General features: G+C 42.0%; 1 pseudogene; it reads right to left on the reverse strand.

The window, feature by feature from the left end:
* Positions 1-2838: 2838 nt before the first annotated feature.
* LOC100948989 lies at positions 2839-3315 on the reverse strand (annotated as a pseudogene).
* Between the last annotated feature and the right edge of the window lie 14592 nt (positions 3316-17907).

Consider the following 17907-nt stretch of genomic DNA (forward strand, 5'->3'; position numbering starts at 1 on the left):
AAGTTTGGAATCCTAGGATTCCTAGGGAATCCTAGGTCTTTCTGGAGTTGAACTCTTTTGTCTCAATTGATTTCACTGAAGATTTTCTGTCAAGTAAGTGATGATAATTTACTCATAGGTCTCAGATCTCATTCTTACTTTCCCAAGCTTTCACTTTTACTCTGTAGTGAACTTGGTGTGGGGGATGAAGTAGATTTCACAATAACATGAAAATTATTGGTTTGAATTTTGTTTCCGAGCACCAGCTGTTGTGTTATTTACTTCTGTTTTGATTAACTGTAGTGTATAATGTCAAAACAATACATTGGAACTAATAGCTCTTAGGGTAAAAATTATCCCCATACAGATGGTGGCAAAAGTGATCATCTAGATGTATGAATGCCATAAGTATATATTCGGAGTTCTGACTGGAACAGGGATTCCCACAGTATCAACTTACCTTCAATAAACTGGGCAAAATAACGAGAATGAAAAACAATCTGTTCTACACATTTCTCACAATCTCAATGGCTGTAACATGAGACATTTTGTTAAGGGTAGAAAACCCCCCAACTGCTTTTAGACCACAAAAGTTCATCAGTTTACAGCTGGCAGCTTCTACCCATTCAGAATATTTGGTAGTCTTACAAACAATATTCTCACTGTTTAAATTAATAGATTTTGTATTCCAGGGGGCATTTACTGCATTAAGGAATTAAGGTTGACTTTATAAGGCCAATGATAAAGCCCTTTGGAAAACTGGCCAGATACCCATCAGTAAACTTTCCTGATCTAGGTAAATAACGAAGGTCGCTTGCTGACAGGTTAGGGAATGGAAATGTGCTCGGGGACCTCAAGAGAAGAGGAATTTACCCAATGCATACAGGTGTCTAATGGCACAGATGGAACTTGGGCTCGTGAAAGGCTTTTGAGAAGTCCAGCCTGAATTCCTTATAAAAGGTTCCAGCAAAACCCCCCTGACTTAAGGCCTACATGGGAGCAAAGGTTTGCACACAAATTCCTGTATGCCCAAGAAGTTTCTTTATGCCTTGTTTAAAGATCCAAAGTAACAGCCTCCAAAGACAAGGCCAGCAAGGGCAGGTATTCAATCTACCTTGTTCCTCCATAGCCTTAGGCTTCATCAGATAAGAACAAAGAAGTAATGGCTAACAACATGTTCTCCATTAAGTTATGTTAAATTGGGTTATGTTGAAAGGGTTGTGTCAAAAGGTGTATGTTGAGTGGATTATCGGAAGCTAATCACGAGGTAGTCACATGATGCTTAAATGGATCAATGAGGTCATTGCTGTATTGTGTGCATGTACAAAATTCCCTATATAAACCAACCACAAATAAAGAAGCTCACCATTTTGCCTGAGCGAGCAGATGGTCACCTTTATTTAAAACACAATTTCAATAAGTGTAATTATTCTCCGTGCAACATTGCTTTACCATGAGACCTTTATGGCAAAAGTTCAAAACCAGCCTGAGCAAGAGTGAAACACCTGTCTTTATAAAAAATAGAAAAATTAGGTGGTACCTGTAGCTCAGTGGGTAGGGTGCTGGCCACCTACACCCAGGCTGGTGGGTTCGAACCCTGCCCAGGCCAGCTAAACAACAATGACAACTGCAACAACAACAAAAAATAGCTGGGTATTGTGGCAGGTGCCTGTAGTCCCAGCTACTTGGAAGGCTGAAGCAAGAGAATCACTTGAGCCCAAGAGTTAGAAGTTGCTGTGAGCTGTGATGCCACTACACTCTACCCAGGATGACATACTGAGACTCTGTCTCAAAATAAATAAATAAATAAATAAATAAATAAATAATTCAGTTGAGTGTAGTGGCTTGAACCCAGGAGTTTGAGATTGCAGTGAGCTATGGTGATGCCTTTGTACTCTAGCTACGGTGACAGAGCAAGACTCTGTCTCAAAAAAGAAAAAAATTAGACTAGAAGAACACAAACACGGCTTGGCACCTATAGATCAACCAGCTAAGGCGCCAGCCACATACACCTAAGGTGGCGGGTTCGAATCCCCAGCCTGGACCTGCCAAACAACAATGATGGCTGCAACCAAAAAATAGCCTGGCGTTGTGGCAGGCACCTGTGGTCCCTGCTACTTGGGAGGCCGAGGCAGGAGACTTGCTTGAGCCCAGGAGTTGGAGGTTGCTGTGAGCTGTAATGCCATGGCACTCTACCCAGGGGGACAGCTTGAGGCTCTGTCTCAAAAAAAAAAAAAAAAAGAACATAAACACTTTAATGATCAGAGTTAATTAATTAGCATATTTAGAGGTGAGGATGGAGAACATTACATAGAATAAAAAGCCAATTACTTAGAATGCAAATAGATATTAATAGAGGAGGGATCTAGAAGGAAACTTCAAGATCAGCACCAGCTGCAGAGAAATGAAGATACAGAACATGATCAGGAGCAAATGCAAATCCACCCTTCCTTTCCTCCTTTCCTCCTCGACTAAAAGTTAATTTTGTGCCGTGCCAGGTACTGTGCTAGAAGCTGGACATACAGAAATCAAAAAGCCTTTATGGATCTTACCTTCGTAGTGAAATAAAAGAAGAAGTAAATAATTGTAACACAAGTTCAGTGCTGTAAAGGAAGTAAGAGCAAAATTCCTTGAGAAGGAAGTAACCAGTTCAGCTGAGATGTCTATCTAGCCTTTGTCCCTGCTAAACCACCTGCAGACACATTAGTTTCTCAAACGCCATTCACTTTTGTCCCAATGTATTTTTATTCCCACCTTGATTCTTCTGACAGATTCTAGCCTCTTGGCTTCTTAATCTGGCTCCAGCCTTCTTTTTTTTTTTATGGTGAAAAGTTATATATTTAGAATTAACCAGCTGGACTTGGTTTAGAGGATCCCAATTTTGTTGGCAACATCCAAAGCATCATAATCAGGAGCCAGTCGAACATATGCCTTCTTCTCGCCATCAGGCCTGATCAGGGTGTTGGCCTTGGCCACATCGATATCATAAAGCTTCTTCACAGCCTGTTTGATCTGGTGCTTGTTGGTTTTGACATCCACAATGAACACAAGTGTGGTGTTGTCTTCTGTCTTCTTCATGGTAGACTCAGTGGTCAGGGGAAACTTGATGATGGCATAGTGGTCAAGCTTGTTTCTCCTGGGGGCGCTCTTCTGAGGATATTTGGGCTGACTCCAGAGCCTCAGAGTCTTTGGCCGCTGGAAAGTGGGTGATGTACAGATCTTCTTTTTTTTGTGGCTGTGGATGCCTTTTAGCACTGCCTTCTTGGCCTTCAATGCCTTTGCTTTGGCTTTGGCTTTGGGAGAGGCAGGAGCTTCCTTTTTTGCTTTTGGCGCCATCATGTGAAAAAGCTGGCTCCAGCCTTCTTCTGGACCTTTTGGACCTGAGGCTCACCCTATCTCCCTGCCATTTGGTTTTTCTCTTTCTTTTTTCTTTTCTTTTTTTTTTTTTTAGAGACAGAGCCTCAAGCTGTCCCCCTGGGTAGAGTGCTGTGGCATCACAGCTCACAGCAACCTCCAACTCCTGGGCTCAAGTGAGTCTCCTGCCTCCGCCTCCCAAGTAGCTGGGACCACAGGTGCCCACCACAATGCCAGGCTATTTTTTGGTTGCAGCCATCATTATTGTTTGGCAGGTCTGGGCTGGATTTGAACCTGCTAGCTTAGGTGTATGTGGCTGGTGCCTTAGCCACTTGAGCCACAGGCGCTGAGCCATGGTTTTTCTCTTTCTAAGATATTGGCTTTGGTCTAGACTTCTTGAGTTTTGTATCTCAGGTGCACATTCCTTCACTCTGCTTAAACTCTAGCTTTAGCTACTGACCTTCTTCTGAAAACCCCACCCCATGTTCAGACAGTTGTCTCAACCTCACACTAAGGCAATAGAAAATGAAATTTAAATGGCCTTTTAGTCATATCAAATAGATAACATATCATAAGATAGCAAATTAAAACTTGGTAACTAAAATAACAAAAAACAAACAAGTAACAACCCACTTTGTTGAAAAGATTATAGAAATTAAGCTACTGTTGGGAGTGCAAATTCCACACCCTTTTGGAAGGCATTCCAACTGCTATTACTCAGCAATCTCACTTCTGGCAATTCATCTTAAAGTATATGTGCATTTATACAAACTGACAAATTTACAAGGTTATTTGTAGAAGCATTGCTTGTAGTAGCCACTAAGAGTGGAAATAACCCAAGTGTCCATCCATAGCATGGTTTCTCAATCTCAGCACCAATGGACGTTTGGGCCAGATAATTCTTCCTTGTGGGAGTGTCCTGTGCAGCATAGGACATTTAGCAGCATTCCTGGCCTCCACCCACTAGATATCAGTAGCATTCTCCGCTCAAGATCAAAATGATTGCGGACATTGCCAAATATCCTCTGTGAGCAACAAAATCTCCCAGGTTCTCTCATTAAGAATCACCGATATAGGTTCGGCGCCCATAGCTCAGTGAGTAGGGTGCCAACCACATGCCCCAAAGCTAGCAGGTTTGAGCCCAGCATGGGCCTGCTAAACAACAATGACAACTGCAACCAAAAAAAATGGCCGGGTGCTGTGGTGGTAGCCTGTAGTCCAAGCTGCTTGGGAAGCTAAAGCAAGAGAATAGCTTAAGCCCTGGAGTTTGAGGTTGCTGTGAGTTGTGACACCATGGTGCCCTATGAAGGGTGACAAAGTGAGACTTTATTTCAAAAAAAAAAAATTACTGATATATAAAGAATTGGTTAAGTAAATAATGTTATGTCCACAAGTGGAATACTATGCGGCTGTGAAAACAATGAGGAATGTTCAATGTGCTAATACAGAATATGCATTGGATAATAAAAGATGGAAACAAGAAGAAAGGAAGCTATTGGGATTTTATGTTTTGGGGGGGGATAATTTGTTTTTTTGTTTTTTGAGACAGGATTCCACTCTGTTGCTGAGCTAGTGTGCAATGGTGTCATCATAGCTCTCTGCAACTTCAAGTAATTGAAGTACTTCAGTAATTCCTGGGCTCAAGGGATCCTCCTGCTCCAGCCTCCTCGGTAGCTGGAACTATAGGCACATACCACCAAGCATGGCTAATATTTGTATTTCTTTGTAGAGATAGGGTCTCATTCTTCTTCGGGCTGATCTTGAACTCCTGACTTCAAGCAATCATCCCACCTCAGCCTCCCAAAGTGTTAGGATTACAGGAGTGGGCCGTGACACCCAGTAAGAAGTTATTGCTTTGATGATTGCAAGGATGCCAAGGAGAGGTAGAGGGAACCTATTATTTCCATTATCCATAACACTTTTAATTAATTGATTAATTAATTTTCGAGACGAGGTCTCACTCTGTTGCCCAGGCTGGAGTGCCATCAGGCATACTGTAACTTTGAACTCCTGAGCTCAAGCAACCCTCACACCACCTCAGCCTCCTAAGTAGTTTAACACTCTAAAAAGTATATTTTAGTCTGGGTACAGTGTCATGCCTGTAATTCTAGCACTCTGGGAGGCTGACGCCAATGGATCCTTTGAGCTCAGGAGTTCTAGACCAGCCTGAGCAAGAGCAAGAGCCCATGTCTACTAAAAATAGAAAAAACAGCTGGGGGTTGTGGCGAGTGCCTGTAGTCCCAGCTACTCAGGAGGCTGAGGCAAGAGGATTGCTTGAGCCCAAGAGTTTGAGGTTCCTATGAGCTATGACACCACAGCACTCTACCCAGGGAGACAAGGTCAGAGTCTGTCTCAAAATAAATAAAGTATACTTTAGATAACTTAAATTTTTAGCAGTCTGAAAAGTAAGGCTACGATTTTTGTTAAGGCTATTCACAACAAGTAGTGAAGCTGTGAGAGAGCAAAAAGTAATTTTATAACAGTATTTCTCATATAAATTAAAGTTATTCCCAGAGAATGTTAGAAGACGTCACTTGCTTTTAACTTAGGCTCCTGCACTCAGAGGTCTGTTCTAAAATCTATTAATAACTAGTTATGGAAGTTATAAGTTATATTTTTTCAATGCATTTGAATTTCCTTTTAAAGATCCTCTATTCTTTCAAGTCCTAAGCCAGAAAAAAATCAAGCTGCTGCCTTCATGTTGCCAAGGATCTAAAACCATCCTCCAGTTGTGACTCAAATAAAAATAGCTACCTTACAGGAAAAGAAAAAGAGGTCCTGCTGATAATGTATATTAGGGACGCTGTCACATAAAATCCATCTCTGATTAATCCAGCAGCTAAACCTGAGCTCCCTGGAGACATGTTTATTTCTCCACTCGTTCAATATCATGTCTAAGTGTACTGTGCAGAAGGCATTATGGTAGGTACTGAGAATAAGGGCCCACCTAGAATGACAAGTTTCTTGCTTTCAAGGAGAGAGGAAATTAAACCTTAAAAATTCAATATGTGCCCAATATCATGGAAGAACACTGGGAGTGCAGAGAACAAGTTCAGGGGAATTGGTTCATGATCCTACCCTGTTTTATTTTCAGTTTAGCTTATACCATTCCTCCCAACTATAGTGAATGCCTGGCACATTCAACGCCTGCAAGAAAATCTCCCCTTCCAACAGAATTGTGTTTAGTTTCTGCAAGATTCCACCTCCTTAGAGCAGTCTTCCTGGACCGTCCCCAAGTCCTCACAAATGTAATACTTTCTATTTGTTGGTCATCTACTATGCGCTAGACCTTATTCATGTAGTGGTTTTATTATATTCACATCAACACTTTGAGGGAACGATTTTTATATCCACTTTACGAGTGAGGAAAACGAAGCTTAGTGAAGTGAAATCACTGGCCCAAGCTCCCTGCTGCTAAGTGCTGTGTCAAGATTTGAAAAAAGGATTCAAAGCCTGTACCTATACTCACAAGCACTGCACCTAATGGTCTGCCGTTGTGTTACTCTGAACTCTCACAGCACTTGTCAACCGACTCCTCATTCATTTATTCATAAGCATTAAGTGTCTATTATGTCCCAGGCACAATAAATAAATGACTTGTCATCATCGCCCAGGCTATTGTTTGTTGGACTCAAGGCGGGTGGGTGTGTGTGTGCGTGTGCGTGTGTTTAATTGTCTTGCCTTCCCCACTGATTATAAACTCCTCTTGTAGGGATAAGGACTTTCAGGTAGGCCTTACCATATAGCTCACAGTTCGCATTTGACTTACATTCAGCTGGTCCCTAAGTCTTTCTTAGTCTACCTTGAAGTGCTTCTCAGATCTTTCTTCCTTTCCCTTCCCATTGTCAGTACCCTAACAGAACTCATATTATTTCTTGACTTGTCTCCTAACTGGTCTCTGAGTCTCAGTTCTCTTCTTCTCCTTTCAAAGATTCTTCCTTACACCTGTAATCCTGGCACTTTGAAAGACCAAGGCAGAATTGCTTGAGCTCAAGAGTTTGAAACCAGGGCGGCGCTGTGGCTCAAAGGAGTAGGGCACCAGCCCCATATGCCAAAAGTGGTGGGTTCAAACCCAGCCCCAGTCAAAAACTGCAAAAAGGAAGAAAAAATAAAAGAGTTTGAGACCATCCTGAGCAAGACCCCATCACTATGAAAAATAGGAAAATTAGCTGGGTGTTGAGGTTGGAGCATGTGGATTGCTTAAACCTAGGAGTCTGAGGTTGCTGTGAACTAGGCTGCCTCCACATTACTCTAGCTAGGCAATAGGGTGAGACTTTGTCTGGAAAAAAAAAAGGTTCTTCTTTCCTGCATACCAGTGTTGTCTTTCTAAAATATGCATTTTATCATAGCATTCCTCTCTTTAAGCATCCTTGATTCCACAGGACAAAACCTGAGTTTGGGGTCCTTCTCTCACAGGATACTGTCTCCTGTATGTCCTTCCTGTGCACCTCACTCTCCAGCCCACAGGTTCATTCCTCCCCAAAACCTGCTCTTCCATGAACCTGGGTCTTCTGCCCTCTGCCTGAATGAACTTCCTTTCCTTATTCACGTGGTGACCTCGTCCTTATCCATCAAAGACCAATTCGAATGTTTTAGATTTTAGTTTTATTAGTGCCCAAATTAGAAGCTCCTTCCTCTGCCCCCAGCTTTGTTCATATTCCCGGGTTCCACTTGTTCAGACTGTGATTTATTTAGATGCTGACGTATCTGTTTTTTTCCTTTTAGTCTGAGCTCCTTGAAAACAAAGAACTACGTCTTCTTCCTATATGTGCTGGCATAGAGCAGCTTCACAATATAAATAGGGGACGAATCAAAAGTTAGATGAAGGGCGGTATAGCTCAGTGGGAGAGCAGTGGAGCCTTTGACTGCAAAAGTTAGATGAAGAACATTTCATTTTTAAAATAACATTTCTTTTTGCCTATGCTTTTCCACTAGAGTTAGTCTACCTACGCTCATAAAATGGTTTAAAGAAAAAAACAACCCAGGTTATTTGTTATGTGTTTTCTTCCCCGTAAATTTTTTATTTCTCACTTCTATAATGGTAAGGAACTCAGGAGGTATACTCATGGGTGTCCTGGAGGCCATCCTTCCTCAGACCCCACTCTACCCGATTCTGAAATAGTAAAGGCTCCTTTAGGTTTGTCCTCGCTCTTAAAGCATGCAGATCGTTTTTTTATTCAGACTGACATCCTAGTTTTCTTTTCATTTGGACTATTCACTAGTCAATTGTGATTTATTTTAATAGCAAATGTTAGTCGCAACAGAAAGGCAAAACCACATAAAGTCAATATAATGTATTTTACCAAAAATGAAATGCTTTCTTTCCTACTTTCAAAGGACAGAAGCACCTGGCAGCTTCAGAATCTGGTTTTCCATGGTCCTTTTTGACATGTTTCTGTTTTCTGCTTATTTCACGGGAAAGGCACTCACTTTTATCAGTCCTCAGCAGCCAATATTTTAGTGAAATTGGCCCATGTTGATCCCAGAATTTGAAGCACATTCTTCCGTGGGCAACGCCCTTTCCAGGTCTAACTATGCTCTAAGTATTGAAGTGTTCTAGTGCTAAGTACACTTTTCGCTAGTCTAATTTCTCCAGATGTAACAATCCAAGCACCAGGCACATTGGCACACATCTGTAGTTCCAGCTACTTGGGAGGATGAGGCCGGGGTGTCACTGGAGCCCAGGAGTTCAAGGCTAAACTGGGCAAAATAGTGTGACTTCATCTTCATATCTAAAAGCAAAATTAGCCATTTATGATATGTATTTGATGTATGCTTGCTTACCACACTATAGACCTCTTGAGGGCAGGCATCATTTCCATAATCTTTCTTCTTTTCTTTGGGGGAGTGGTTTGTGATAGGGTCTTACTCTGTTGCTCAGGCTAGAGTGTAGTGGCATTATAGTTCACTGCAACCTCAGACTCCCAGGCTCAAGCAATTCTGCCTCAGTCTCCTGAGGAGCTGAACTACAAGCACATGCCACCACATCCAGCTAGTTCTTCTTTTTTGTTTTGTTTTGTTATAGAGACAAGGTCTTGCTCTTGCTCAGGCTGGTCTTGAGCTCCTGACCTCAAGTGATCCTCCTGCCTCAGTGTCATTATAATCTTTGTGTCTACTATACGTTGGGCAGAGCAGATAGCCAACAAATATTAGTATTTCTTGAATTAAATGAATTAAAATTAAAATGAATCTACTATATAACTTGTGGAGCCAGTGGGGACAAAAATAAAAGTCCAGGGCCCCTTGTCCAAAATGCAGGGGAAATGCTATAAGCCCAGCCACTAGGGGGCAGAGGGAGGACGTCTGCTTGAGGCCAGATGTTTGACACTGTCGTTTGCCATGATCCTACCTGTGAATAGCCGCTGCACTCCAGGCTGGGCAACATAGCAAGACCCCATCTCTAAAAAAAAGTTTAGAGATTATACTTTTATAGAGAGACTATATTACAGTATAATCTTTATAGCTTTACTCCTAATATTTCCCAAATGGAAATAATCCAAATATTTATCAATTGGCTCAGCACCTATGGCTCAGTGAGTAGGGTGCCAGCCACATACACTGAAGGTGGTGGGTTAGAGCCCGGCCCAGGCCTACTAAACAACAATGACAACTGCAACCAAAAAAAGAAAAAAAAAACAGCCAAGTGTTGTGGTAGGCGTCTGTGGTCCCAGCTACTTGGGAGGCTGAGGCAAAAGAATCACTTAAGCCCAAGAGTTTGAGGTTGCTGTGAGCTGTGATGCCACAAATGAGAAAATAAAATATGTTATATCCATATAATGGCATATTATTTAGTTCGTAGAAAAGAATGAAGTACTCTTACATGCTACCACAAGGATAAACCTTGGAAACATTATGCTAAGTGAAAAGAAGCCAATTACAAAAGACCACATACTATGTGATTCTACTCATGTGAAATATCCAGCACAGGGAAATCAACAGAGACAGAGAAAGATTAGTGGTTCCCGAGGGGACAGGGATCTGTAGGTATAACAGGGTGATAGCTAAGGGGTACAGTGTTTCTTTTCAAGGTGATGAAATGTTCCCAGCTCGATTGTGATGACACCTACGCCTACCTGTGAATATACTAAAAATGGCTGAAGTGTATGTTTTCAATGAGTGCATTGTATGGTATGTGAATTATACCTCAATAAAGCTTTTTTTAAAGTACTAAAATACAAATATTTTTCCTTTTACCTGAGGTCTCTTTCTGGACTTGCAATGGTGTTTTTCAGTTGCTATTTAGGGTTGTTCTAAATAAAGAAAAATTTAAATTTTAAATTATTAGCATGAATTTTAATACTCATTTTTATACTGTGTGATGCCAGTTTTAAATGCAAATATTACAGCATTTAGCTTATGCAGAATCACAAAAAAGTACACGATTTATATGTTGTACTTTACATAAGCATATGTATTTTATTTTATTTAATTAATTAATTAATTTATTTATTTTGTATTTGGCCAGGGTTGGGTTTGAACCCGCCACCCTCCATATATGGGGCCAGCACCCTAGTCACTGAGCCACAGGCGCCACCCATATATATATTTTATCTTAACAGAACAATAGAAGCACTGCACAAAACAAACTCAATTGTTCTTTTGTTTTGTTTTTTTTGAGACAGAGTCTCACTTCATCACCCTCAGTAGAGTGCTGTACCATCAGAGCTCACAGCAACCTCCAACTCTTGGGCTCGAGTGATCCTCTTGCTTTAGCCTAGGACTAAGTAGCTAGGACTACAGGCACCCACCACAACACCCAGCTATTTTTTAGGGACAGGGTCTCGCTCTTGCTCAGGCTGGTCTTGAACTCCTGAGCTCAGGCAATCCACCTGCCTAGGCCTCCCAGAGTGCTAGGATTACAGGCATGAGCCACCGTGCCCGGCTTAACTCAATTATCTTTAGTTCACCTCTTGCTATGCACACATTGTTTCAGCATTATCTTCACCTTACTCATGAGTAAGAAAGAACTGAAAGGGAAAGGAAGGATGAGTGACTATCTTTCCCTTTTCTCTTATGTGACATCATTTTCTGTGTATATGGTTGGCTACTACCACAAGGCAACATGAGTAAGAAAGAATATGAAATGACAGTTTGGGTCATTTTTTTTTCTTTTAGAATATCATTGCTTTCTTTCTGTATTCAAGGCAGGTTCTGATTTGAATGGAAAACTTGGCTTCTTAGGACTGTCAGCACCCACTTAGTTGTGAACATAACATGCTAATCTTGGACTTGCTTTGTGTCTTGCTAAATTCCCAGGCATTGCGAGTCCACAGAGGAATTCTGTGTTGACAGGAACAAATTGAGAGTTGTATGCAAATTTGGCAGCAAAGACTGGAGGACACTCATATGTCTCATGCCATTGTCCCATCGGACATTATGAAATACAAGTTCAAAGATAGATTTATTAAGACTTTCAAAAGGGTAGCCGGGTGCAGTGGCTCACCCCTGTAATCCTAGCACTCTGGGAGGCTGAGGCAGGTGGATTGCTTGAGCTCAGGAGTTCTAGACCAGCCTGAGCAAGAGTGAGACCCCTATCTCTAAAAATATCCAGGCACTGTGGCAGGTGCCTGTAGTCCCAGCTACTCAGGAGGCTGAGGCAAGAGAATCGCTTGAGCCCGAGAGTTTGAGGTTGCTGTGAGCTGTAACATCACAGCACTCTACTAAGGGTGACAAAGTGAGACTGTGAGACTCTGTCTAAAAACAAAAAGAATTTCAAAATGGAAATTAGCAGAGCATTCTAAAAACTGCCAGGCTCTTCCGGGCATGGACTCCATTTGGAAGTCATTTTGATACATCTTTGGAGAAGCAGTGCACCTAAAAGCATAACATTTCTTGAGTTCTAATCATTTTCCAACTGAGGGACTTTGAGCAAATGATAGGCTGCTCAGCTGCTCTCAGAATTGAATGGGGTGTTTTTGTCTCACCCTTATCCTGCCCTGATCTAAAAAGCTAGAAGAGTGAGTTGCTGAGTCATTTTGCTCAGTTTGTCTAGGTGGGAAACAGATGGCCCTGTTCAAAGGGTTTTAACCCCCAAGAGGGGCTGTGGTTGACTGAGGGAATGGGGGAGGGGCTGACCAGTTGGATGTTGCTGGAAGCAGGGTGGTGGTTCAGTGGGGGGTGCGTCTCCTCTGGTTGTGTGTCCGGTAAACCTGGAGAGGGCGGACACGAAGCTCTTACACCTCCACCCCTCTCTCAGAAGCACCGCAGAGCATCAGAATAAATGAGGGGACAGGTAGTTTGTAGATTAAAATTGCAGATGCTCAATGCTATTTTCTTTTTCTCCACATCTAATTTCATGGCCTTAATAAAAAGTCCTCTATTCAGATGGCCTAAGAGAAATATTTAAGTAACTTATTTATAATACCATTTAACCAGAAAAAAAAAAAAAATACTTTCATCAGGTTCATGTAGCTAAAGCCCAGAACACTTCTATGGTATTTTACAATAGTTACAAACGATGATAAAACTATTATAGAAGCTCAGAAATATTTACTGAAGTGGAATTAGATGAAAGAATCTGATTTTGAAGAAGAGCAATTTAAGCAGGGATGATGAGCCACTAGATGTTTTTGAATGTAGTGAACTGGACTGTTCCATTGTTCTGTTAGTAAGAAATGCCCATTACCTGAACACTTTCCATTATAACCCGGCAGTATCTCATGATTATAGGGCTTCTTATCTGGCCCTGGGACTCATGTAGTAATTCAAATTTTTAAAATTGTGACAGTACATTCTATTTTATTTTAATAATAGTAGTTCTGGGTTTTGAAGACTTAATTTCCAGAATATTTTATTTATAGTATACACATATTTGATTACTAATATACAATACTCTCTGACCGAATACAAAAACTCTAATAAGTAAAGATTTTATTTACTCAGTTTCTAAGTTAAGATTTCAAATTTCTGCCAGGCATGATGGCTCACAGCTATAATCTAGCACCCTGGGAGGCCAAGGCGGAAGGATCACTTGAGCTTAGGAGTTCAAGACTAACCTGAGCAAGAGGGAGACCTTATTTCTGCTAAAAATAGAAAAACTGACTCGGCACCTGTAGCACAGTGGTTCCAGCGCCAGCCACATACACCAAGGGTGGTGAGTTTGATCCCAGCTCGGGACAGCTAAACAACTGGTACAAAAAAAATAGCCGGGCATTGTGGTAGGCACCTGTAGTCCCAGCTACTTGAGAAGCTGAGGCAAGAGAATCGCTTCAGCCAGAGAGTTAGAGGTTGCTGCTGTGAGCTGTGACACTACAGCACCTCTACCAAGGGTGACATAGTGAGACTCTGTCTCAAAATAAATAAATAAATAAAAAATTGGCTTGGCGCCTGTGACTCACCTAAGGTGGTGGGTTCGAATCCAGCCCGGCCCACCAAACAACAATCATGGCTGCAACCAGAAAAAATAGCCAGGCATCGTGGTGGGCGCCTGTGGTCCCAGCTACTTGGGAGGTGGAGGCAGGAGACTTGCTTGAGCCCAGGAGTTGGAGGTTGCTGTGAGCTGTGATGCTACAGCACTCTACCCAGGGGGACAGCTTGAGGCTCTGTCTCATAAAATAAATAAATAAATAATAAAAATAGAAAAACTAACGGGGCACGGTGGTTCAGGCCTGTATTCTCAGCTATTTGGGAAGCTGAGGCAGGAGGATCTCTTGAGCCCAAGAGTTTGAGGTTGCTGTGAGCTATAATGATTCTATGGCACTCTAACCAGGGCGACAAAGTGAGACTCTGTTTCAAAATAAATAAATACATAAATAAAATTCCAAATTTCTTTATATATCAAAAACATATTTCTAGTTTTTTTTTAAAAAAGCTTATCTTCATTATTGTCAAGTAAATGTAATGGTTTGATTTATTTTTCCACACTCCGACCCTTTTATAGCTATAAATTCACTTTTGCTGCCTTCTCACATCCCAAGTCCTGCCCTCAGAACAATGTACACTTTTATGGCACTCTTCTAAAACTGCATGATGCAAGCGTAAATTTTATCCCTGTGCAGATGGCAAACACTACTGATTGGTAAAGAAAGGTAGAAGCGTGAGGAACACAGTCCCAGAACAATTTTCACACTATTGTTCAAGGACGGAACAATCAGAGAGCCCACGAGGGATCTTCTACATCAAGAATACTCAGTGCATGAAATGATGCATCAACCCAATCTTTTAAAATGATGGTTCATTTGGTTTGGTTGTTTTCTTAAGAAAACCATTTAACAGGGTGGCATCTGTGGCTCAGTGAATAGGGTGGAGGGTTCGAACCCAGCCCCGGCCAAACTGCAACAAAAAATAGCTGGGTGCTATGGTGGGTGCCTGTAGTCCCAGCTACTCAGGAGGCTGAGGCAAAAGAATCACCTAAGCCCCGGAGTTGGAGGGAGCCATGATGCCACAGCACTCTATGGAGGGTGATAAAGTCAGACTCTGTCTCTAAAAAAAAAAAGAAAGAAAAGAAAACTGTTTAACTATTTAATGCCAAAAAGAGATTTTTTAACTTCTCTCTCTCTCTCAGACAGGGTCTCACTCTGTCACCTTGGCTAGAGTGCAGTAGCATCAGCATAACTCATGCAACCTCAAACTCTTAGGCTCAAGTGATTCTCCTGCCTCAGTCTCCCAGGTATGTGCCACTATACTAGCTAATTTTTCTATTTATTTTTTTTTAAGTAATTTTTTTTTTTGAGACAGTCTCACTCTGTTGTCCTGGGTAGAGTGCTGTGGTATCTTCATAGCTCACAGCAACCTCAAACTCTTTTTAAAATTTTTTTTTATTTTTACAGTTTTTTTGGCTGGGGCCAGGTTTGAACCCACCACCTCCGGTATATGGGGCCAACACCCAACTCCTTTGAGCCACAGGCGCTGCCCCTTTTTGTTTATTTTTGGTAGAGACGATGTCTTGCTCTTGCCCAGGATTGTCTTGAACTCCTGGCCTTAAACAATCCTCCCACCTCAGCCTCCCAGGGTGCTAGGATGACAGGCGTGAGCCATTCATTGACTTCTCTCTCTGTTAAACTTTTTGGACATAAAATTATAGAAATCAAAGCTTTCCTACACCTACTCTCCTTTATTTGAATTGTATTAAATTCTCATGCTATTGGGCTTTGTATTCAGAGAATGGCTTTATCATGAATACCATTAATCCAAGTTTTATCTAAAAGATTTTTTTTTAATCTAAAAGAAGTTAAGTTTATGTTAGTAACCTAAAAACCTATAATGATCAATGCCCGCACTGATTATCTGTGATCTGGGAAACTGCACTGGAAACAATGAAGCCAAAGAGAAACAATATTGCTTCTTTGTCATCAACCAAATTAATAGGAAATGGTAAGGATATAATGTTTCCCAATTAGAGCAGAACAGTTGACAAAAATTTCCCATTACCTCCTGGTGGATAAAATATTAAAGTGTAAGCAGGGTAATGACATCACAGGTTGCTTTATGGTTGATGGGACAGTGTACCTATCTGAAGGTTAGCTACCAATCTGAAGATTTTCTAGTAAAGTGTCCTGGACAAGTACTTGGAATTGCCCGGTATACGATTTATATCAGTGATTGAGATCACAGTTTTGAAGGTTTTTTTTTTTTAATCTTGTTTTAGATACAGGGTCTTGTGCTATCACCCAGGCCTGAGGGCAGTAGCACAATCATACTACAGCAGGCATCCTCAAACTATGGCCTGTGGGCCACATGCATCCCACCTAGGACATTTATCCGGCCCGTCCGGTGTTTTTGCCACCACTGCCTGTCCTGCTTAGCAGCCAACTCTTCCCGGGGCCCTCAGCCTGGCCCACCAATGGTTTGAGGGACAGTGAATGGACCCTCTGTTTAAAAAGTTTGAGGACCCCTGCACTACAGCCTTGAACTTCTGGTTCAAGCAATCTTCCTGCCTCCGCCTCCTGAGGAGCTGGGACAACAGAAATGTGCCACCACACCTGGATTTTTTTTTTTTTTGAGACAGAGTCTCAAGCTGTTGCCCTGGGTAGAGTGCTGTGGAGTCACAGCTCACAGCAACCTCAAATCCTTGGGCTTAAGTGATTCTCTTGCCTCAGCCTCCCGAGTAGCTGGGACTAAGGCACCCCCCTACAATGCCTGGCTATTTTTAGGTTGTAGATGTCATTTTTATTTGGCCGCCTGGGCTGAATTCTAACCTGCCAGCTCTGGTATACATGGCTAGCACCCTAGCTACTGAGCTACAGGCCCTGATCCTAGAAATTTTAAATTTATTATTATTATTATTTTTAGAGATGAGGGCTTGTCAAATTGTCATAGAAGAAAAGCATATAGGGCAGCACCTGTGGCTCAAAGGAGTAGGGCACCAGCCCCATATGCCAGAGGTGACAGGTTCAAACCCAGCCCCAGCCAAAAACTGCAAAAAAAAAAAGAAGAAGAAGAAGAAGAAAAGCATATAAAGTAGACAACAAATGGCAGCGCTCTGGTGAAGAAGGAGAGGAACGAAGGCACTTCTACACACCTGCGGTTCTTTCCAGAGTTCAGTTAGAGAACTCCTGAGCCAAGTTGACAGCAGCTAACTTTTATTTGGACTCACTATGTGTCCAGCATTGTGCTGAGAACTTTGTGATCTATTATGTCATATAATCATCGCTACCCCTTTCTATGAAAAAGAATTCCTTATTATCTCCATTTTGCAGGCAAAGAAACTAAAAGTCAAGAGCTAAGTTAATTATTCATGGTCATATGGTGGTAAACAGTGGAGCCCGGACACCAGGTTTCCTCCCCAGAGACCATGCTTTAACTGCTATGGTATTTGGCCTTCTGTGAAAACATGCGTGTTGCAGGTGTTAAATGTTGGGCATGGGAAGTGGAATGAGAGGAATATTAGTGGTACTGGGCTTGCTCAAAGTAGCCCAAACCCCCAACCATACCATCTAGCTGATGTACTCTGGTTTGCTATATACCCACTTTCCCATCTCCTACTCTTACCGCCTTTTGGTCTTCCCCAGCTACTGATTGCTGGCTTCTCTTGGTCTGTGGCAACCTTTGATCAAATTTGGCACCTTGTGGTTAAGCATAGGTTTCACCCTGGGATGTTCCCATTGGTTCTCTGCTTGAATCTGACACCTGCTTCTGCTTCTCAAGGACTCTGCACATCTGTTCTCAGTATTGTGATGCCCCAGGTGTGGCTACCAGAATGCCACATGTGGGCAACAGTTGCTACTGTGAAAATTCAAAGTGAACATCCAGTGTGTTCTGGTTTCTAACTTAAAACAAAACCACAAGACACTTACATTTGAGGTGAAATTAAGTGTTATAGTTCCCACACGTATATGTGAACTTCTTTCTTCCTAACAATTCACTAACTTGAGCAAAAGTATTTCAACATTGCTTTGAAAGAAAACATTGGCTTGGCGCCTATAGCTCAAGCAGCTAGGGCACCAGCTACTTACAGCAGAGCTGGCAGGTTTGAGCCCAGCCCGGGCCTACCAAACAACAATGACAACTACAACCAAAAAATAGCCGGGCATTGTGTTGAGTGCCTGTAGTCCCAGCTACTGGGAGGCTGAGGCAAGAGAATTGCTTAAGCCCAAGAGTTTGAGGTTGCTGTGAGTTGTGATGCCACAGCACTCT

This window comes from Otolemur garnettii, unplaced genomic scaffold, assembly GCF_000181295.1.
Source record: "Otolemur garnettii isolate 467f Iridium unplaced genomic scaffold, OtoGar3 scaffold00010, whole genome shotgun sequence".
Classification (NCBI taxonomy): domain Eukaryota; kingdom Metazoa; phylum Chordata; class Mammalia; order Primates; family Galagidae; genus Otolemur; species Otolemur garnettii.